This window comes from Carcharodon carcharias, chromosome 7 (assembly GCF_017639515.1).
Source record: "Carcharodon carcharias isolate sCarCar2 chromosome 7, sCarCar2.pri, whole genome shotgun sequence".
Taxonomy (NCBI): Eukaryota; Metazoa; Chordata; class Chondrichthyes; order Lamniformes; family Lamnidae; genus Carcharodon; species Carcharodon carcharias.
Window position 1 is genome coordinate 57,630,090 of NC_054473.1, and position 23,052 is coordinate 57,653,141.

Sequence of the window (23,052 nt, forward strand, 5' to 3'; positions counted from 1 at the left end):
GTGGCTGGCAATGTCACGGCTTGGATGTCGGATCACAATTGTTAGGATTTTAACTTCCTTTTTTGCCCATTGGGTAAGAGTTGCTAGGGAAGTGGTAAGGTTGAGCTTCAGGCCCAAGTGTAGCTTTAAAGCATTGTGTATTTGTCTATATTTCCCCATGAGCAAGACCTACAGAACGTGAATTGAGCCTAAATATGACTATAATGACTTTTGGTTATATTTGAATAGACAGTTCCATTGACATTTTTTTACTGGTCCAAAATATTTTACTTTGGATGAAACAAATTCTGTGCAGGAGGAACCAGAAACACGTTGAGAAGCTAAGAAAAGTGCAATCACCATTGCCATAGCAACAGACCCAGGGCCTGCCATGAATAAAATGATCCACTTTATTTCTTATCATTCCAATAGTTATCTGACACTTTATGATACTCCCAGCTTCAAGCAGTATACGCTTAATGCACATAGCATCATTCCAGTATCTAAGCTTCAGCACCAAGAACTGCTTATATTTCATCCACATGACAAGAAGGTTTCAGGTCTTCTGGTAGTGGCCATTTACCACTTTTGATTACATATTATATCACATTGTTTTCTGCTGGTTCAAATAATTCTGGTCTTCCATGTGGTTAAAATTAATGTGGCGGGGTTTTTCAGCCCCGCCCACCGCTGGGATCTTCCAGTCCCGCCGAAAGTCTTGGCTGGCGCGCCACATCCCCCACGGTGGGTCCCGCTACGGTGGGCCTGGAAAATCCCGGACTGTGTTTTTCTCCTGCCTCCATGTAAAATGAACATCAAAACTTCATTGTCACCTGCTATTAAAAATTAATCCTAGTTTTAATTCCACTTAGCCAGGATTTTTTCTTTCAACTTCCTCCTCTGAGGTAGCTGAAACTTGTTACAATATGGTTCCATGGTAGCCCTGCGGTCTGGTACGTCGCCTAGGCTGTCAGTATTCATGCATGAGCTAAGGCATGATATCGCTGCTTGTTCCACGGTTCAGGTGAACATTAAAGATTGCGCAGCACCATCTTTGAACATGGAGATGTGCTGGTGCCATGGCTCACATTCTTCCCTCACCTAATATAACCAAAATTTGATTAATAAGATGTACATCCACATAGTACCCAAGAGGTTCAGAACTATATCTGGTACGGCTGTCAAAAGAAAGAGCACAAGATTCTAGAAAGACACGGCAACTGGCATATCCACCAATTATAATTTGGAAATCATGAACTATTAATGAGAATTGAAGTGAAAACAACTGACAGACATCAGTCTGACAAACTTATATTTTCCAAACTAATTAATGACTGCCACTTTGAAAATGAATATAGAAAATGATGAATTAGAACACAGACCTAAGTATTGTAAGACATTCGATAAGTTAAATGAATATTTCTTGAGGGTAAAAATATAAGAAACCACGTGTAAGGTTTTGCTTATAATATGCTTGTCTTAATAATCTACATTTAGATATTTAAAAACAGTATCTTTGATACTCTGTTCATAAATGGTTCCTAGCTTGCAAATTTCCAGATATGATGACTCAGTTTCCTGCTCTTCAATAGTTTATCCAGTGCTTTAGTTACTTCCATTCAAAGATTCATTGCCTTCATTGTTAAATGACAAGATTACAGAATCAGATTTGGGAAGAAGGTCACTCAGCCCACCCTTGCTCTCTATTTAAAAAGCTGGTACATTTTTTTCCAATCATACCATCTAATCTGACTTGGAACCATATTGCCAATACATCACTACCACTGGGTCAAAATCCTGGAATTCCCTCCCCAACTTTAGTGTATAGGTATACATATAACAAAAGGACTGCAGCAGTTCAAGAAGCCAGCTCACCCACACCTTCTCAAGGACAATTAGGTATGGGCAATAAATGCTGTCCTAGCTATTGATGCTCACATCCCATGAATGAATTTAAAAAATGATTTGAGGGATTTTGCTCCAGAAATCCAGTCTGTGTGTCATCTGTTCTTGTATTGCTTTTTGTTACTTAACATCTCTGCTTCCCTGTTGTACTGTCATTTGAAGAAACATTTCCATTACACTCTCACCATCTCATAGATGTAGCTCATAGAGGTCCTTCTCCTCAAGACTGAAAATTCCAAGTTTCTCCAACTTTAGGTGCTTCTTTATATGAACCAATGCCTTATTATCTCCTAGTGTCTCAACGGCTAGAGCTGAGCATTGCACACAAAGCATGAATCTAACCAGAGCAGCATAGGGTACAACTCAGAAGTTAGACCTTAAAATGCTCCCAATGTCATGCCCATTTTGTTGATGTCAAATTGACTCAGGCATCTTCCTGAACTTCTTAGAATATGCACAGGCCCTTAAAATAGACATAAATCAGACTAAACAATCTGGGCCCAAGGAAAGCACCAGGACTGACACCATTGGCAGAATGTCATATGTCATGCCCATGGGCATGGTGTAGGTGGAGGTGAATTAGACAGGGGTACCTGCATTGGATTCCTGGTGTCAGGAAATCTGTCTCTATTTAAACTGTGAGCTGGCAGGGCCTGGTGTGGGGATCCCACCCAGTGGCAGTGGGATGTCAATTAAGCTGATTAATAAGCTTCTTGAGAGCAATTATCCCTGAGCTCATTGGAATTACTGGTGGCTCAGGGATTAATGGGGCTTGCGCAACTCTCTTGTGCTCCCTGAAGGCCGCCCAGCAAACCTCATTGAGTTTGCTAGTGGCTTCGTAGGGGTGGTCCCTCATTGTTAGGCAGATAGAGGAACCAAGCATCAGGAGGGGAGGGGACTGCTGAAAGCCACTCCTCTGCCCTTGCTTCCAACCCTCCTCTACAAACACCACCCCTCCCCTCCCCAACACTACCTCCAGCTTCCTCATCTCTGGTGGCCCCCCTTCCTGAGATCCCCATCTCACCCCACTCACCTGCGTCCAGGGATCCTGTGACAATCCTCAGCTGGTCCTTGGAGCATTACCAACAACAGCCACTGCTCCCAGCAGCACTGCTGGCAATGGACCAGCTGGCCTCTAACTAACTGGCTGCTCTCAAGCGCTTGATTGTGTGGAACGCCTGATGCCAGCCAGTTAAGAGCCCTCAGGCACTTAAATCATGTCTGGCCTCAGTTACACAGGGCTTCCATCAATTCTCCAACTGGTGGGGTGGGCGGGGGCATGGGGGTCTCTCATCACTCACATTAAATCCCGGCCCATATGAAAATGAAAGTTTCATGTACATTTGGCGTGGCACATTTAGAAACCTACAACTGGGAAATCTTTTTCAATTTATAAAGTGAATGTACTTAGGCCATAAAAATGCATTCATAGGAAACAAAAAAGTACAGTGCAGGATTTTTTTCTTTAAATACTCCAAAAATCACTTTAAAAAATACATCAGAAGAATCACTTTCCTTCCAGTGAGCTGGTAAATTAAGTCACAATGTGAAGTAAGTCTCTGATTCAATGGTTATTCACCTTTGAGAATCAGGGGAGTGATTTCTGGTCAGAGAGTTGTTCAGGCAAAGGGGTTCATAAGTGGCCATAAAAGATCGAGGTAACTTGATGTAAATGTATTTATCTGCGTAACCCACCTACAGCCAAGGTCCTGTGAACTTTTAAGCCATGCAATCGGTTTCCCCAAGATTACACACTCTGGTGCATGAAGGCACAGGAAAGCTGGACCTGTATGTTTAAGTATGACTTGCTCTGACTTAGATTATGTGGGGCATAGATTTAAAGTAATTGGTAGAAGGATCAGCAGGGAGTTGAGGAGTAATTATTTTACCCAGAAGATAGTGGTGTTCTGGAAATCATTGGCTGATAGGGTGGTAGCGGCAGAAATTCTTATCACATTTAATAAAAAAACACTTGAAGGCGCACTTTATGCGCTCTCGTCTACAAGCCTTTAGACCAAGAGCTGGAAGGTGGAATTAGACTAGATAGATTTTTTTCAATCGATAGTGGCACGATGGGCCAAATGGCCTCAGTATGTGCTGTAAATCTTTCTATGTTTCTGTTTTGTGCCCAAAACAGTGGTTATTGATTGCAACAGGTGCTGAAGGACTTGGTTCAGATTTTAAGGGTTCTGCAAAAAGCGTTTTCTCCAAGTTGTGGGTACAAAGGTTTGCATCCACCTTGGACAGCATTCTGGCAGAGAGAATGTCAGAGGTGTCGCAGATAGAGTCAGGTTCTTGGAAGGGAGAGGGGGAGGAAGAGGAGAAGGACTCTCAGCAAGAGGTCATATCTGCCCACGGTCTTCAGGAAGCAATTACCCTACCTCAACCTCAGAAAGGAACAATGCTTCAGATATCACACTTCACAGTGGAGATACTTACTGGAATCTACCAATGCAGTCACATCTGGAACCCCAGAACAGGGCAAGGACTGTATTACCAGTGGCTATGAAGGTCCTTGTGGCCATCCACTTCTATAAGTTTGGTCCCTTCCATGCTGGAGCAGGCAATATTAGCAACATCTTACAATTCATTGTCCACTGTTGCATAAGGGAGGTCACAGGGCTTTGTGTGTAAGGAGAGCTGAACACATTCTCTCATGCCAGAGAAGCAGGCAGAAAGAACGCATAGCTTGATGACATGGCTTGTGACTCCAGTGTGCAATACAACGATACAAGGGCAGCCTCCATGTAATGAAGGCCATACTGCCACATGTGTTACAGCAGACTATTAGGGTGCTTAAACAATGTTTCTACTGCCTGGAGTTCTCTGATGGAGCCCTGCAGTACTCGCCAGAGTGCGTGTCAAGATTTTTCATGGTCTGGTGCATGTTGGACAACCTCACCTTCATGAGGCACAGCCCTTGCTATCAGCTGAGAAGGATGAGGAGGAGGAAAAAAGGAGGAAGAGAGTGAAAGGGAGGAGGTAACCAAAATAGGACCTTTTTGATCAGGCTGTCCAAAATAGCCCATTCAACAGCAATACCAGTGACTACTTTCCCAATTCTCCATTCATCAATAGTTTGACATCTTACCTTGCCTCTGTCACTGACGATCACAGTGTCCACAAGACTACAATACTGTAATAAAAGCCAGCACAAAACAAACATTCCAAACCAAATTTATAAATCAATTCTTCCAATGTTTCTTACAAAAGTCAACTACTCACCATTATGCATTCCATTAGTGCCTGTCTTCCGTGTGCCTGCTTGTTCTGGTGCCTACGTAGTGTTAGCCCGGGGGCTGCAGCAAGACTAGTGAAAGGCTGCTGACTTTCACTGGGGGAGACTGCAGCTGTCCCTGTACAATGACCTCAAACAGTTCTTGCTCTAGACATGCACCACCTCCTCATAGGCAGCAGGAGTCTTGGCTGGCTGGCCGGCAGGCAGTTACAAAGCACTGGCAGAGTGACAATGATGGGATGATCAATGCCGTCATCCTGAGAGGGGGCAGCAGTTTCATGTTGCACAGAGCCACTATCATTCCCTCAGGCTGTAATCCTAACAATATCTAGGAGGACAAATAGTTGAAATGCTTCAACACCCTGCAAACCCCTTTCCACATTGACAGCTATGGTGACAGCAGTCTAAGCTAGCATGGCAGCATATTGAGTTTGTGTGTCCATAGTCTGAACTCCCATTGCAGCTGTCAGATGTCGGGTGGCTTCTGCTTAGGCTGCAATTGAAGCTGAGACATCACATGCTGCATTGCGATTGGGTCAGCAGTTTCATAGTGTTAGCTACCATTTCCAAAATGGAAAAGGGTGGTCTCCAAATTCTGTGCAAAGCCCTGTGCAAAGTTGATGCCAGACTCCTCCAAACACCTTGAAAGTGACCCTTGACTTTCTGGCAGGTCTGCCAATGAACCAACCATTTCTGTAAACATATCCATCAACCTTCTGCTGCATGCTGTCCCATCAAAGTCCTTTGCAGTGGAACTCCTGTGTGACCGTGGACCTGCCACCTGTGCTACCTTTGTGTCCTGTCCTGGCTGCAGGTTACTTATGCCTGGTGTCTCACCATGTGCAGATCCCACCTCTAAGCTACCCTCTAAAGTAGACGCAATGCCAATACTTAAGCTGGTGGCTACAAGTGTGAGAACAAATTATGGTGTTTCTTCACCATCATTGTATTTCTGCACTTCCACCACTGCCTAGCCGGGCTGATGCTCTTGGGTATCCGAAAGGAGAAAGGAACAAGCATAGGGTTCTGATGAGGGGAGTGGGGGAAAGCTAGATGTAGACTGCCTGCAGCTTGTAAATCAGAAGGGCTTGTGGGATAAGGGGGAAGTGAGAGGTGGGGGACAGTTGGGAGACCTGGGACATACTGTTATCTTCAATGGGTTCGGCCCCACTGCTGGCCCTGGCCTAAGTCATTGATTGATAAGCACTGTCTCCTCAATGGGGGTGAGGAAATGCCATTGTGCCTGTCCCTCCTGGTGAGATGCTGCTGCCTTTGATTATGTACCTCCTTGTCCTGCTAGAGATGAAGTGTGTGAGTGAGTGTGGTGCCATCTGTCTGGGCAATGTGCTGTTAGGGTTGAACAATTGGCTGTGTGTGTAACTTGTGAGATGTGGGTGGGACTGCAGCTGTGGCAAGAGTGTGGGATGAGGTGAAGCTATGAATGATGATAGAAATTGTTGGTAGTGAGTGAAACGGAGGTGTTGAATTGAGCAGTGTCTGAGGCTCATGGTTCAAATATTAAGATATGGCATGTGAAAAGAATTCACTGACCTTTACCGCAGGTGAGGTCATTAAACTTCTATCAGCACTGCATCCAGGTCTTCAGGCCTACATAGTTTGCATTGATTGTGACAACTACCTGCACCCATTGCCTTCTTGCAGTTTGTCTGAAGGGACACTTGGCCCCGCTGTGATTAGAGGACATCTCTCCTCCTGTCCACCTCCTTCACCACGGCCTCCAGTGCCGCATCACTTTCTTCCCTATCGTGCTATTAGTTGTGCTCAGAATGTTTTCTCCACCCACTCCCAGCACCTGGTACAGCCAGAATGCACTCTCCCTTTAAGAAATGCAGGCTGCCTGTAGGTGGTGCAGGCTAGCTTTAAACGGTACTTCCCTTGCCCAAGCTTGAGTTTCCTGCACGTGTAATTTTTGGGTGGGATCAAGATCCTGGAGCAACTCTGGAATTCTGCTCATGGCCAGTGGATGAATTCTTTATTTGGAATGTAACGTTTAATTTAATTGCATTTTGGAACTTGCAGTTGCAATCAGTGTCTTTCAGTTTTTTTACTGGTTTTTCACAATTGCTTACATCATCATATCGATGCACAAGGTATTAATTCTAGGGCCGGGATTTTTCAAGACCAATTGGGACGGGGGTGTTCAGTGGCGAGATTGGAAAATCTCGTGAGGAGGCTCTAAATCCAGGAAGCGATTGTCCCCTCCACAGGGGGAGGGGGGGCAGTGGGGTGATGGTCATGGCAGCATACACTGAAGGTCGCACACTAACACATGCTGGCTGGGGGGAGAAAACAGCTGAGCAGATGGAAAAACATGTCAAAGATGAGCACTCTTCCGCAGCTGAGAGCGTGTAGCTTGAGCTCAGTTAACATGCTTGGAGTCAGGCTAGTTAAGCGATTATGCCCATTCAAGCAGTGCTATTTCCTGAGGGTGCCAATGATTGCTCCTCTACCGTTAACCCCTTGTGGGCACAGTTCAAACTCGAATGAGTGCTGTGGTGCTGCAAGACCATTGGGCAACTGGGCAAGATTGAGGATCCCCTTGGGAAAGGCGGCCATGGAACACTGACGGAGGGGTGAACTCCACTCCCTTGCATTGTTTTAGTTTACATTGAAAAGTTCACCTCATGGTCCAATAAAACTATGAAGCCATGGAGTGCAGGTTAGGGCAATGCCTGCGCCTGAGATGGGAGTTCAGGATGCAGTCAAGTGGCCGAAGCTGCTGCCACTCAGTTATGTGGTGTGGTGCAGTGCTGGGTGTGGGCATGGTCAGCCATTATGCGCACTAAAGACTCGGCATCCATGTGGTAGCCAGGACTCTCCGGCATGCGTTAAGGGACCTTGAGAGGCAGCTGTAGGCGATGACTTGATCAAGAGTAGCCCTTAGAAGACAACTGATGACTCTTGCGTCTCTCTCTCTCTTTGATACTGCAGTGAGGAGACCATTAGGAAAATGGAGCCTGGTGATCTTGCTCTCTGCCTCATTGCTTATTGGCAGGAGAGAAGGGGAAGAATGTGACAGAGGCACCTGGTTTGCCAAGAGGAGGATCAGAACCCTGAAGACCAAGGGGCGGCACAACCTCCTCCACACGCAGAGGAAGAACCCCACAGAGCCATCGTTCGTAAGTGCCTCACTAGACCCAGGGTCTATAGACAGCGCATGAGCAACCTGCAGATGTTTACGAACCAGACTGCATACGTCAAGGGAACTGGTCACTCACATATGCCACATTCTGCAGGATTTAGCATCGGGGGGCTAGGAGGGCATCCACTGCCAGTGGCAGTGAAAGTTACCCCCGTGCTCAATTTCTACGGCAGTGGCTCTTCCCAGGGCTCCACTGGGACCTTTGTGGGATCTCGCAAGCCTCCACCAACAATTGTATCCAGGAGTCACAGACGCCCTTTTTCCAAGGCACACACCTTTGTCAACTTTGACAGAGATCAGACAAGCCAGGAAGCAAGAGCTCTGGGATCTACTCAGGTATCCGGATTCCCATAGGTGCAGGGTGCCATTGACTGCACCTACATGGCTCATAAATCTCCCTGGCAACAAGCGGTCCAGTATGTGAACTGCAAAGGCTTCCACTCTATCAATGTTCAGCTGCTCTGCGCCCATAACGAAATGGATCATATGGGTGTGTGCATGACTCGTACATCCTCAGCAGGTCTCAGGTACCTGGCATCTTCCAGGGACTACACAGGCTGCAGGGTTGGCTCCTCAGGGACAGGGGTTACCCACAAAGGACATGGCTGATGATGCTGTGCGGTAGCCTCAGACTGCTCCTGAGAGAAGGTACAACAAGGCTCATACCACAGCTCGGAGTGTGGTGGAGCACACCATTGGCATCCTGAAAATGAGGTTTCGGTGCCTGGACAGATCTGGCGGGGCACAACAGTGACTCCCCAGAGGGTGTCACACTTCATAATGGCTTGCTGCATGCTACACAACCTGGTGATGCAATGGGAGGAGGACCTGGATGATGAGGAGATGCCAGAGCTGCACATCTCCTCTGATGAGGAGGAAGTTGAAGGAGTGAGGGTAATGAGGTCCTGGAAGGCGAGGGTGCAGGCGATGAGGCCCTTGCACTGGCCAGATGAGGCAGGCGTACTCGTGAGGCCCTCATTGCCACAAGATTCCAGGAGGATGATAATGAGATGCAGTGAGGACACTCCTGAGATCTTCACATTGCATCTGGGAATGTCTGACACCTGTCTGGCTAAGGGCAGCACACATACGCTCTGTGAAGAGGCTCATATCATGGAGATGCTGCTGAGATACAGCGGGCATGTGCACTTTAACAACACTTGCTCCTTTGGCAAGCTTCATCATCTTTTCCCATCAGCACCACACCCTCACCTGTCAGGAATGGTGATGGGATTGGGGGGAGGGGCAGCCCCGCCTCTAAGGTGCTGAGAGCACACAGAGAACATCACAGAGCTCAGTGACATTTGAGTACGAGACTCTTGCAGCAAACACAAGCCACTGGAGGTTCAGGCATCACTGGTCTGGAGAGTGACTTTGAATCTGGACGATCGCTGTGTTCAAAAGGTTACACACGGCACAGGGGAGAGGACCTGGACTGTGACACTTGCCTTCATTTTGTGTAGGAAGCAAGGTTTCACATCTGATCGACACAAGCAAGGAACCGATAGACAAGGAAACATTCTTGGGAGTGTAATTACAATGGTCAACATTACATGCAAGTGAATAACACCCATGCCCATGTTGTGCAACTAAATCCTCTTGATCTACAGCTTGGTGCATTCTTGACATCCAGAGCAGAGGATGTTACTGCTACGCCCTGTTGTGTGCGATGTCCTTGCTCTGGAGGGCTGAGACGTGGAGGACCCTGGCCTGTTTCTCGGGTCCTGCTGTGTGGCAGTACCACCCTCCTCGGCCTGTGGAGCTGGAGCTACTGAAGTCATAGGAAGAGGGGATTCGGATGGGCTGGTCACTTGCGGAGTCCTGGGTGAATGGCCCTGGGGTGTGCACCTGCTGATCCTCCTCCATCAGGGTGCCCGAAGGCCCCTGGCTGACTCCTTGGGGAGAAGGGGAAGCTGGAATGAGATCAAGATGCCACGCCCACCCTCCCTCACGTTGACACTGATGGACGTCAGCAAGTGCCTCAGTGATGGAGTATAGCTCCTGCAGCAGTGCAGGTCTGATTTCAGGAAAAGTTCCACCCTAGGGGTGAGTTTGCTAATTATCTTTCACAAGTTCACCTCAATCAGGATTAGCAAAAACAAAAAATCAAGTGGCAACTGTTTCCACAGCCTGGAAAAGTCTGCCGATGGTAACTATTCCCAACCGGCAACAGCCAGCCCCTCAGCAACCAATGTCAGCTGCTCAGCAACCAGGATCAGCTGTTTTCAGCTGGTCCCAATTCACAGTTGGCAACAGTTTCACCCGTTCCCGTTGAATTGTTTTTTATCCTTCTGGTTGCTGTGACATGCAGCCACTCAGCAGTGAAATTCGGGTTACGCTGCACTCTACCCTCTTTATAATGAACTGGCATTTGAAAGTTACATACTGCCTTAATCAGAAGCAGCAGGCACAGGTTAATCATGCATCGTCATCCCAGAGCTAACAAATATTGCTCCCACTCACTCTTTAAGGGTAGTGTATGATGCACCTAATACAGTCTAAATCTTTTTTAAAGTTGTTTGTATTAAAATGGCAACCATGCTGCTTTTAAGTTTTTAGTTTTTCATTTGTACCTTTAATTAAGCTAATTGTTCAGGAGAATCAGCTTACTTTGGCAGATTTTAATAGTAACGTGAAGTAAGGCTAAAGAAGTCAATTCTTTTGGAGTGACTTGTACTTTTTTGTAAGTACCATGGGGTTAAAGCATTCAGTTAAAATTAATAATGAGTTTATTGGTATTCTGAACAGTTCAACCAATAACATCAAATCAGAAGATGGTCCATTAAAGTCCCTATCATAGCCACTAGTGTGGTTACTGACATTTACCAGATGCATTGTATCACACTGACTGTACAATATGCTCTCCGTCACATTTTTAATCCTTTTGCGAGTGAAATGGCATTCCTTGTGCCAGTTTTTACAAGAAACAATAGATAAAATGGTCCCAATGGATGATAAATGGACAGACACCAGATGCTCACTAGAATATCTTTCATACACTGCAGAGTACAGCACGCATTCAATTAACATCCAGCTCCATTAGCTCTTTCAAACTTGTCTTCCAGCCTTTGAAATGCTGGTGAACCAAGTGCAATATAACTTGATAAACTGCTGATGGCAGCCAACCTATTATTTGCTGGTTTTAATATTTGATCCATGTTTCCAATCTATTTCAATCTTTTTTTTTTGAAACACCTGACTAAATGATTATACAGCTTTGGGAATCAAACTGCTGTACCAAAGGAAAGTGTAATTTGCAGGAACTGCATCAACATCCATATAAATGAGCTACAAATTACCTTATTTTGAGGGTGGTCCATTGGGAACCAAGACAATTTTTTTGATATTGATGTTCTGTACAGTGAAGCTTTAAATCAGAAATTCAAACACGCATCACGAAAAGAAATTCGGAATGATAGCTGTTATGAGAAGGCAAAAGATATGGGGGCAGGAACTGAATACCTTTATTTTTGGAGGCGGGGGTGGGGTGTAAAATGGTGGTTGGGGGACAGAGCAATGTATGGGTTACAATCTCTGATATCTGAACTCCTCCTGGAAACTGGAAAAAGGCCACCAAATTGAAAGCTGGTGACTGCTCAGTGTGCATGGCAGCCACCTGAAAGATATGTTACTTGCCCTGCATGTGGAAAACAGGACCCTAACACTGATTGTAGGACCTCAGATTCAAATCGGTCAGCAGATAGGCAGGGATTGCGGGTCCTCAGTGATCTAACCAATGGGCCATTAAAAGAACTGCTGGTGGCCATTTCACAAAGCCAGGATATTTTTTTTCTCTGCCCTGTTATTATTTCATTGTTGCGGAGCCAGATCTTTGGAATCACTGAAGGTGGAATTGAAAAAATATAAGAAACAGGAATTTCTATCTGTCCATGTTCATGATCCTGTGATCTGAATAGGACTTTTCTTATTTCTTCTGAGGATCCATCTCCATTATTCTGACACCTATCAAAGGCCGACTTAAGTTACAATAAATTAAGAAAATGGAAGGTTGTAAAGGAATGACATATCAAAAGGCTTGGATTTTAGATACAGTACTTGTGACATTACCATCAGTAAAATATACAATTTATAATTAAACAGAGTTGCTTTTCAAGGAGTAGATTTCAGATATTGATTTTTTTTATGTGATAAAAATTACATATTATATGGTTATAAAGCTCAAGCTGCCGTGATGGCATATTTCTGTCAGAATGCTGTTATGAAGGGGGGAAGCAATGGCACCCTCCAGTGGTGGGAATACATGTTACAAACTAGATATCTCCACTACCTGATAGTGTATAGTTTAGGACACTTGCTGGATTATTTTATTAAATATTTTAGAATGTGAATTTTGTGCTCATCAGTGAGAACAACTTTTACATCCCATTTCTAAACATTTTCAGCTTAGTTAAGGAATGGGTGAATTGTTTCTGTATTCTGCTCCAGCTCATCATCTCAACCTCTGACACAGAATAATACCCCAAGTATGCTTTTCTCACTTCTCAGTTTTTCCACACATAGTAGGTTATCTGAGATAGACAGGAAAATGATGGATAATTAATTATATTTCAAGCACAGGTTTGTTCTGTGGATTCAGGGGTGGGGATGAAAATGTCCAGTCATTTTTCACTGGGCTGTATAGAATCACCAATAAAGGGTTGAATTTTCCACTTATGAGACTAAGTGCAGTGGTGGGTGGTTTCAGCAGCGTCAATCCCACTGACTGGAATGGCGGGAACTCATGCCTGATTCCGCGCTTGGAGGATCATTAATTACGCACAGGCGAGTATTGGGCCGAATCGCCTGGTGGGTTTGGAGCTGATTCATTCACCCGCTGTTAGTTGGCAGGGTTGAAGGCCTGAGTGCCACATTTAAATGCCAGCCCAACGCATAACCTCACTCTCTCCAGCCCGCCTATTTTCAGGACACTTGCAGAGATGTCTTTCAGCCAAAAGAAAAAGGCAGAAAGCCTCAAGAAGAAGGCAGCACCCTGCTTTGCCCACCAGGCACTTCAGAACTTTATCAGAGGAGTGCAGGTACACAGGCATGTCCTCTATCCCAGGGATGAGTGCAGGAAGCCCAGCAGCCTCAACTCTCCGGCCTGGGAGGTGGTCACGGAGCAGATCAGTATGGCTGGCAAGCTCTCCCGAAACACCATCCAGTACAGGAAAAGGATGAATGATTTCATCCACCCTGCCAGGGTAAGTCATCCTTCAACTTCCTCCAATATCAAACTCTCAGCATGGCATCATGCACTCAAACGGCTGTTCTCTTCAGGAATCTCACACAACCGTTAGCGGGGGATGCATATCAACACTCAGTCTCTCACCAAGACTTTGACATCACCACCATCCCATCTATCATGTTGCTCACACTCCATCCTCTGGCCCTTCTGGGAAAGGCTCACCACACACAAGGGACATGCATCTCACCCAATCTCTGCACCCTTCTCATCACATGCCTTTCTTTCTTCTTCATACAGGCCGAGCTGGTGCACGACAGGCCGAGAGATCGCAGGCCAGGGGATGGATGGCCAACATCATTGCCCTCACTGAGTTTGAGGAGGCTGCAGCTGAGCTGGCTGGGGGGGACAGGGATCGCTCCTGTGGGGAGGGGGAGATTGGCCTCTCCCAAAACCTCGTGCAGATCACAGCTCCATCACTTCATCAAATTATGACACTCTCAGTGAGTCACATACAGGCTTATCTAGCTCATGCTCAGCAACTGAAACTCTATTTTCTAGGCACCAGCAGATCAAGGCCCCCAAGAGAGCCGAGCACAAGGCTGAGGCCCCAGACTACATCTGAAGAGGAAACTCTGGAAGGACCATCACATGCACCCTCCACCAGCTCAGAGACACGCGTCAGTGGGGCACAGCTGTAAATTAGGCTCAGGCTCACTTTCAGGGGAACACCTCCCTGACACATCCTCACAGCAGTCGGAGGCAGGGACAGCCCAGGTCTGCAGCACTCGGAGGGCTGCTGGAGACCAGCCACCTACTCAGTCCGAGTCAGATGATGAGCTTCTGGAAGTGGCTGCCAAATCAATACTGGAGATACAACGACAGGCGACGGAACATCAGGCAGAGATTTGACAGTCACTCAGCAGACTAGAGCAAACGATAGAGGAGTCTGTCTGCATTCTGTCTGATGTCGTGGCTCCAACTTGCGAGCACCTCGAGGTCATCATGGGAAGACTGGAAACCACCATGCAGACTTTGATCCAGCAGGTCTTGCTGGATTTGCGCTTGGCCCTGCACTCCATGGCCAAATACCCTGGTAGGTGTCATCAAGATGTAAGCAACATGGGGGTGAGGAACCTTGACCTCCCTCCAGGTGCACCACCTGCTGCAAGAGTCAGGGTGGGGCCCTCAGGCACCCACAGGGAGGATGAGCATCAGCCGGACACGCCGAGGCCTCTTCTCAGGACACTCCAAGGGTGTGCAGCTGCTCACAGCCCCCTCTGCCTGTGACCCCATCCACTCCAGCTTCTCAAGCTGCTGAGGGGGCTTCTGCCACTGAGCAGATGTACCATATCAGGCCAGGGCCCTCCAGATCTCAGGTCACTAGAGGATGTCTGCCAAGATCATCAGGACGTGGCATACAGCAGCTGCCTCCACCTCTGCTGTGGATGTCGGGGCTGCGCCCCGGCGTAGTGGTAGAATTAAGAAAGTTAAGAAAAATTGATGTCACTTTTGGGTCAAGAGTGTGTTATACATGGAAATAAATTCACTTTTGTTAATACATTTGATGGTTGTGTGAATGTTCTTGGCAACTGAGGTTGTGTGATTTTGCACTTTTGGATCCTCTTATTCCTTGCTCCCATTCAGTGATAGTGTCCCACTGTGAGATTCATATTCCTATGATGTCAACCTCAGTTGAACTAGTCTCCGCACCTGTTTAAATCTTTATTGGAGATGTACGATCCTAGTGTTTCTCATCCTTCTTCCTCAAGGAATACCATTGAGTGAGGGCAGCTCATCAGCATTGATATTCTAGCAACATTTGTGTCTCCTCAGTAGTAGTGGCAGAAGAAAAGACATGCACAGGAGGAGGAGATCCCTAGGTATGTCCACATCTCAGTCACACCAGTGTTTGCATCGTTAGATGCCGGTGAAGGCTTCAAGTCTTCTCTCATGTCGCTCTTGTTCCTCAGTGGGCTCTCAGTTCCCGGAGTGAGCTCACTCACAGGGCCCCATCAACCAAAGCAAATATCTGGTGAATCATAAGGGCAGAATGCTCAAGTGTGAATGTGGGGCTTGTTCTCACTGCAAGTGGGTAGATATCCCCTGAGATGAAAGTAAATGGCGCTGAGGGCTAGGAGAGATGTGGACTTATTCCCTCACTTAACTTCACTCTTCCTGGAACCTGTCAGTGATTAACATATCACGGGCACACCTCCCACTTCTTGCTTCCTTCATGGTGTGTTCGCACTCATCCTGACTCTCAGCAGCCTTCTGAGGTTCCTGGGCCTCCGGATCTTCATCCTCCAATGAGCTCTCATCCTTCTCCAGTTCATCCTCTGGCAGGGGGTCACCTCTTTGCGTTGCCAGATTGTGAAAGGCGCAACACACTGCGATGATGTGGGAAACCCTGTCGGGAGTGTATTGGAGTGAGCCACCTGAGCAGTCCATGCATCTGAAACACATCTTCAGGGGCCCTATGGTCTGCTCTATAAGGGAGCGTGTGGAGCTGAGAGCAGCATTGTACCTCTCCTCGGAAAGACTCTGAGGGTGACACACTGGTGGCATCGGCCAGCATTTCAGTGGATACCCCTTAGCCCCAAGCAGCCATCCCTGCAGACATAATGGTCCCTCGAAAATCCCAGGCACCTGGGAGTGATTCAGGATGTAGGAGTCATGGCAACTCCCAGGGTACCATGCACAAACATGCAGCATGTGCTTCCGGTGATCACACACCAGTTGTATGTTGATAGAATGATAGCCTTTGCGGTTTATAAACGTTAGGGCCTGCTGCCATGGAGCCTGTACAGCCACATGGGTTCATTCTATTGCACACTGCACTCCTGGGAAACCTGAGATGCTGGTGAAGCCGGTGAATCTCATAGCCTGGATATCTTCATCCAGAGCAAACCTGACATAATGATGGGCCTTCCTGTAAAGGGCATCTGTGACCTCCTTTCTGCATCAATGTGTTGCGGACTGAGAGATGCCGCACAGGTTCCCTGTTGGTCCCTGGAAAGACCCAGGGGCAAAGAAATTGAGTGCTGTGGTCACTTTCAAAGCCACTGGCTGGGGATACCCTCCAACTCCATGTGGCATCAGGTCTTCATATAGAATGTGGCATACATACCTGAGTTCAGGACAAGCACAGACATGCACAGCATTGCCTCTCACTTAATTGTAAATAGGAAACTCTTTTACGATAAACCTTGGGTCTGGCAATTTGCCTCCTTTGTCTGTGTGTCTCCTCCTAACCCTCCTGTTCATGCTCTGGCACCGCTTGACCACTTCCCTCTTGCTGGAGCTGCATACAGAGACCCTCTCCCTCCTTCACCCCCTCCATTGCATTAGGACCCTGAGAAAGGCAGCATTGAGCCCTGGATCCATATCTGCTTTTGCCTTCTTTCTGAAAGGAAACATTGAAGACATTAATGATTCAAGGGGCAAGAATGTGAAGCACAGAAGATGAAATATTTGGAAACTGTACAAGGGTCCATAATTTTTCCTGCCCTACTTGCATGGTGGCTGATGCCGCCTTGTCCCTGAGACACTAGCACACACATCGGGGTGACCAAGATGGCATCGCAGGTATGTGACATCTTGAACCCTGCTTGGGATGCTAATGTTTCAGTGAGATGAATGACCCAAACTTGCTCCATGCTGCGATCTCTGATGTGGCATATTGATGACAAATCAGTTGCTCATGGTCAATGAGTGGATGTCCATTGGCCCTTAAGGAATGTTAAATCTGATGAACACGTGACAGGCCTTCATTGATGGAATGACATATATGATACATCTGTGCCTCCTTCACTATTGCCTGCATTCCCAAATTCTACATTCCTGTGTCACTCTTGAGATGATGTGAGGCCACTGAGTTCTGAGGAGCCCTTTAACAGTGCTAATGAAGCCATTGGCTTTCAATGGCTTTCTTCCCATGGAGGTCTTCCTCCTTTCTCTCTAACCAGACTCCTGTTCACTCTTGCATCAACAACAAGTTACAGGGCGAACCCAGGAAGGCCCGTCTCATGTTCACCTTTCCACAGCCTTCCTTCCCCATTGCCCAACTTGTTTTCGTCATCCCCACCCTCGCCTCACACCCTACCCCCAGTCGAAGTGATAGTTTCTGAAAGTGGAGTTCTACCTGACTGCCACTGAACAGTGGTGTCCTTGTGGACAACAGTCTCAGCCACTGGCAGTAGAAGGCCCCTGCACTCCCCAGCCCTGGCTGCAGTACTGGTCACTGTCTGAAAATGGAGGCCTGTCTGAGTACCACAGCACGGTGGTGTCCTTTGGGAGAACGTAGGCAAAGAGCAGGAGCAGACCAGCTCTACAGCCCCAGCAGCTTGCCATTCATTTCAACAAGACCGGCGCAGCGCTGTGGCTGGTAGGCTATGGATGTTGCACTCACCTCAAAGTTACCATCAAACTGAGGCCTGACTTGTACATGCCAGCCCTTTTCAAACAGGTTTGAGGCCGACGTGATTTCCCTCTGGTGTGAAGCAAGGTTGGAAGGCCTCACAAGATTCCGGCAAGCAACTGTTTTAATGAGCATTCATGACATGTTATTGAATGCAAATGACATTCATGTCGCTGGTTGGCACGATAACTGACCCATCAGTACCCTACCACTGGGAGAATTGCAAACTGTTTTTGTGCCGGTGGATTTCTGACTTTTTGCCCGCCACTGAATTCTCTGTTCACGCCTACCACGAAACCTGACACCGGTAGGATGGGAGAATCCTGCCCAAAAAGAGATTTACATCTCACCAGTCTATACTGGATTTTAGCTGAGGTACACTGTGCACAATTGTTCTGTTTTGACCTAGTGTATCATCTGCTAGCTTTTACAAGGGAATCTTAATGTGACTGAACCATCAGAAGTTACTTGTAAGAATGGAACAAATTTCTCCTGTAAAACTGACAATTCTATAAAACGTGAGAAATCTAAAAAGTCTTGACTTGTAATTAATGAGTCACCGAGTGAGACTTTTTCAATATTAATGACCTGGTTGGACTATAAAAGCTATCCAGAAATCAATTTTATTATACTAAACTCCATTTGTTTTACATTACTATATCAAATTTAATAAAATATAATTATAATTGTGAGGAGCAAACATTCAACATTCATGGATGTTCAACATTCTTAACTAAGTCGAAATAAATTGGTGTTACACTTTATCCAATCACTCTCATTGATTCCTTAACCACCTAATCACTTTAGCTAAACATGTAATTACTGAACTTATTGGTTCTAATAAAACTCCCCCAACTGCCTCAGCAAGGTAACAGTTATTAAGGTGCAGTAGGCTTTAAGCTTGGCTTAAATAGCCAAGTGGTTATGGTACTGGGTTTGTAACCCCAAGATCAAGAGTTCAAATCTCACAATGGCAAACTATGAAACAATGTAACAGTTATTAAATAATATTAGCTTGCGTTTTAGATCACCAGAATAATGGTTTGTCTTAGGCCATATTTATCTTTTAGATACAATCAATTCAGATTGGTTTGTTCTCAAACTTGTTCCAATTACTAAAATAATTGCCATTTTGCTTCCAATTGCTTGATTGAAACTGGTTTTATTTTGAAGCCATTTTAATCGAAGCAAAGTTGATTATGAGAGCCACCAGAACTAAGTGAGTCCTGACAAGCCCTGGCCATTGTGAGGTATCAGTCTGAGTCAGCAGTAACACTGTCTTGACTTGTTACTATGACCTTTCAAGTCTTGAGCTAGCTGGCGAAAGGAGATGCATCAAAACCCATTTCATTACAAAGTCTGGTTTTACATCAGTGTTTATGACTTTATTGATTTTTAATTTTTTTTTTGTGTACAAAAAACACAAGTAATTTTACATGTCTATCTTAAAATATATAATCCCTCTTTCCCATGGAACATCACTGATAATTTTAACATGTTGGGAATAACTTTGCCACCTGAGTAATAAGCTGTCCAAGAAGATTATCCACGTCCATTTGACCAGCCTAGAGTTCTGAGTAAATAGTTCACTACCTAAATCCCTCAACTGATTCTCTTGCCAAACTGGCTCAAAATCTCTTATGCTATCAGCTCTCAATCTTTCCCTGGCAGTCTATTCTAAACATCTATCACTTTCTGTATGGTAGTTAGATCTGATCTGCCTATTCATTTTCACTCATCAAATGGCTTCTCATTGTGATTCTCTTATTGCGATCAGTAAACAGTTTCTCAGGACTGAACTGGCCAATATCTTTAAACACCTTGACTACCTCAATAAGATCCTTTGTAAATCTCTCTTCCCTAGTGTAAATAAGCTTTTGTCGCTTCACTTTGTGGTTCCGGTATCTGAATCCAAGCCTCAAACAAACATCATTTTGCTGCCTTTATTTCAGTGCCATGGTGTCCTTCCTTAAATATCACAACCAAATTGCATATAGTAGCCCATTAGATATGGATTAATGCCCTACACTAGCTGGTTGTGACTTGTTTCCTATTCTATATGCTATAAAACTCAATATTTTCTGTTTCTTTACTTAGCCCTGCTACAGCTTCTGTTATCCAGGCTGTTTAATGTTGTGTGGGAGAAGGTAATGAGGATGGTGCAGGAAGAGTTCCCAGACAGAGGACGTAGTAGCATACGAAGCCTCAGGTATGCAGACAACACTGCACTCATAGCTAGGACAAAAAGAGAGCTAAAAGATTAGGGCAGACCTAGTCAAAAGACGCAGTCAGTCTTTTTGGACTGAACATGAATGAGGCAAAGCCCAATGTTATGGCTCTAAATGACAATGGAAAAGTCAAAATTGGAAGCACTGAGCTAGAGGCAATAAACAATTTCAAGTGCCTTGGTTCAATGATACACACCAAAGTTACATCAAAGAATGAAAGCCACATTAGATTAGCAATGGTGAGAAGCATGACCGGTATCTTAAGCAGGGTCTGGAAGCTTAGAAGCATCAGCATGAAGTTGAAAAAATATCTTGTGCTGTTACTAGTGTGGAGAGTTGCATTCTATGGATGTGAGAGTTGGACCCTGAAGAAAGAGGATGAGAGGGGACTAACAGCTTTTGAAATGTGGGTATGGCGGAGGATGCTCAGAATCAGCTGGGTGGACAGATAGACAAATGAGTGGGTTAGATCAAGAGTAGAAGGTCAGGAATCAAGTACAGTTAGAGAGAGAGAAAGGTAGTTAAGTACGAACTTTAGAAACAAAGACCTGACAGCTTTGTCCTGGCAACAATCAAAGGAGAAATTGAGGGCAAAAACAGATGTAGAAGAAAAATTGGATGAGTGGATAACATTGAGATATGGACTGAGAGAGGCTTGAAGAAAGCCAGAGAAGAAGCAAAGCAATGCTAATGGCCCCACTAAGTCAATGGTGATAATGAACAAATGAACTGCTACATACCAGGGAAATAGATGAGGAAGGCCACTTGACCAATCTTATTTCATCCATCCAGGGAAATCCTTAAGTTTCTGTTTGGAGCTTACATTTATTTTGTAAATGATTCCAAGCTTTTTGCATCCACTAGTCTTTCTGGAAGCTCATTTCATATGTTGATCATTCCTTGTGTGAAGAAAAATGTCTTTATATGAGTCCTAAAGTTAGCTTTCACTTGTTTGATTTACACCCAAAGTTGAATTTAAAGAAATATTTTGTGTTTACTTTCTCCATTCCTTTAACAACTGTGTACACCTCCACAAAAAAAATCTCAGAATCATATTCTTTCTGTATCGGAAAGCTCAAGTGTCTTCAATCTTCTCTCATAAGTCAGACCGCTCACATGAGGGACTGAACGTCCCCAGCCCCCATGGTGGGCTAGGAGGCTGGGTGATCCAGGAAAATAGCGGAAAGCCATGCCAGGATTGAAGGGTTCTCAAAATTCCCACAGTTTTCATATCATCAACAAGGATATGACTTTTGGACTTTTACCTGAAACCAGACAACGAGAGGAGACATGCATTTTTCCCATTAAAACAATCAACCCAGAGAAAGACTTCATCTTACATGAAACTAAAGCCCATCAAAATCTTGCATAAATAATCGCTATTAAGGCAGGAAGACAACAATCAATGCAATTATGCGAACCCATCAATATTCCACAATTACAATGGTTTTCAGTTCAAGACTAGTTACGGGGGCAGGAAGACAATAATAAACATGATGTAAGCCCATTAAAAACAATGAGACAACAATCACCTGAAGAAGCCCAAATCAGACAAAGAACTAACCTTGACTTGGTTTCAGATAAGAAATTTGAAAAAAAAGTATAACAGGGCCAGCAGTTAGGAAGGGGAGGCAGTTTTGGGCAGGGATACGGAAGGGTGAGCAGTTTTGAAAGCTGACACAGGGCAGTGAGCAGTTGGGAGTGGTTGAAGCAGAGTTTAAGCAGGGAGCTGAGCCAAGTGGAGGGAGGTGATCTGGAGGTTTGCAGGCCTGCAGGCAACATCATGGCAAGGGGCACAGGGTGGCAGGCTCAAACGAAGACAACCAGGTTGCAACTGCAGCCCTCCACGAAGATCGACCACCCACAACCACGCCCTCCACCCAACTGAAGAACCTTCGCAGATTCCACAGACCAGAACCACATGGGGATGGCAGGCCCCAGAGGACACAAAGTGTGTACCCCAAAACTGCAACCGGCTTACCTGGCTGGATTTCGAACTGTCAAGGAACCCTGGTTGGTGAGCATGATCTCTGACCTCCTAGTTCAATTTAGTTAGGTTTTGGGGGTGGGACAAGGGTAAGGGGATTAGTAGCGTGATTTTCCCTCAGTATGCTATGTGTTCCCCATTCTTATCTAAGTGTGCTTTGTAGGTCTGTACAATCTCAGTGTAATCCTAATCTTATAAATTCATGTGTGACTTCAATACACTTTTTTTTCTTGCACCAAAACCAGTTGTCTGCTGCACTTTGTCACAACCCCCAAATAAGTCTAAGGTCTTGAACCCAGGGAGTGGGAGCGATTCGGACCGCTCAGAAGTCAGAGGTGAAGCTGACACACACCACCACCCCCTACAGGATGGCTCCCTGATGTATTCCTGCCACCTTGGAAGTTGCCAAGGATGGGCTGGCTTTCAGATCTGCTGTCCATACAATTGAGGTAGGCAATCAATTGAAATAATTAAGGCCACAGTTAAGGGTGATTTTCCATGCTCACTGGCATATTGGCAGCTGTGGAACAGACTTCCTCTGCATGCAGAGGCCACCAGCTTTATGGAGGTGACTTCCCTGTGGCTGTCCAAGGGGCCATTGGAGCCAGGTGATCCATCCCCAAAGAGAGAGTTGTAGGCAGCAAACAATGCCCCTGTGGCCCCAATGGTCCATGTGAGGGGTTTTCCTCCAATCCAAGGATTCTAGTGCCTTTTCCCTCTTAAATTCTTATTTGTTTTAAAGGCTCTGACACCGTCTCCATTTTGAGGCACCCTCATATTCTCTGAGTTGCCTCAGCAACACCCACCTCTCCCAGTGGGGCTACCAAGGCTCCTGAGCTGCTGGCCAGTCTGGGACTCACGTTTGGTCCTTACATGGAGTCCTGAAGCTCATGGGAAAATTCAACTTAAGGATCCGGCTCTTCTCTGTACAACCCCCTGTCTTGTTTCTT

At 45.8% G+C, this 23,052-nt stretch overlaps 1 long non-coding RNA gene across 3 annotated transcripts in view; it reads right to left on the bottom strand.

The window, feature by feature from the left end:
- Positions 1 to 337: 337 nt before the first annotated feature.
- Positions 338 to 23,052, bottom strand: part of LOC121279584 — a 100,523-nt gene continuing 77,808 nt past the window's right edge. Inside the window, exons 3-5 of one of the 3 annotated variants that reach the window (XR_005943442.1) lie at positions 21,114 to 21,380; positions 20,856 to 21,014; positions 338 to 1,080 (exon numbers count right to left, since the gene is read on the bottom strand). This is a non-coding gene — a long non-coding RNA (uncharacterized LOC121279584). Of the gene's footprint in view, positions 1,081 to 19,250; positions 21,381 to 23,052 lie in introns of those variants that run through there. The other 2 variants (XR_005943440.1, XR_005943441.1) reach the window with 2 other exon arrangements.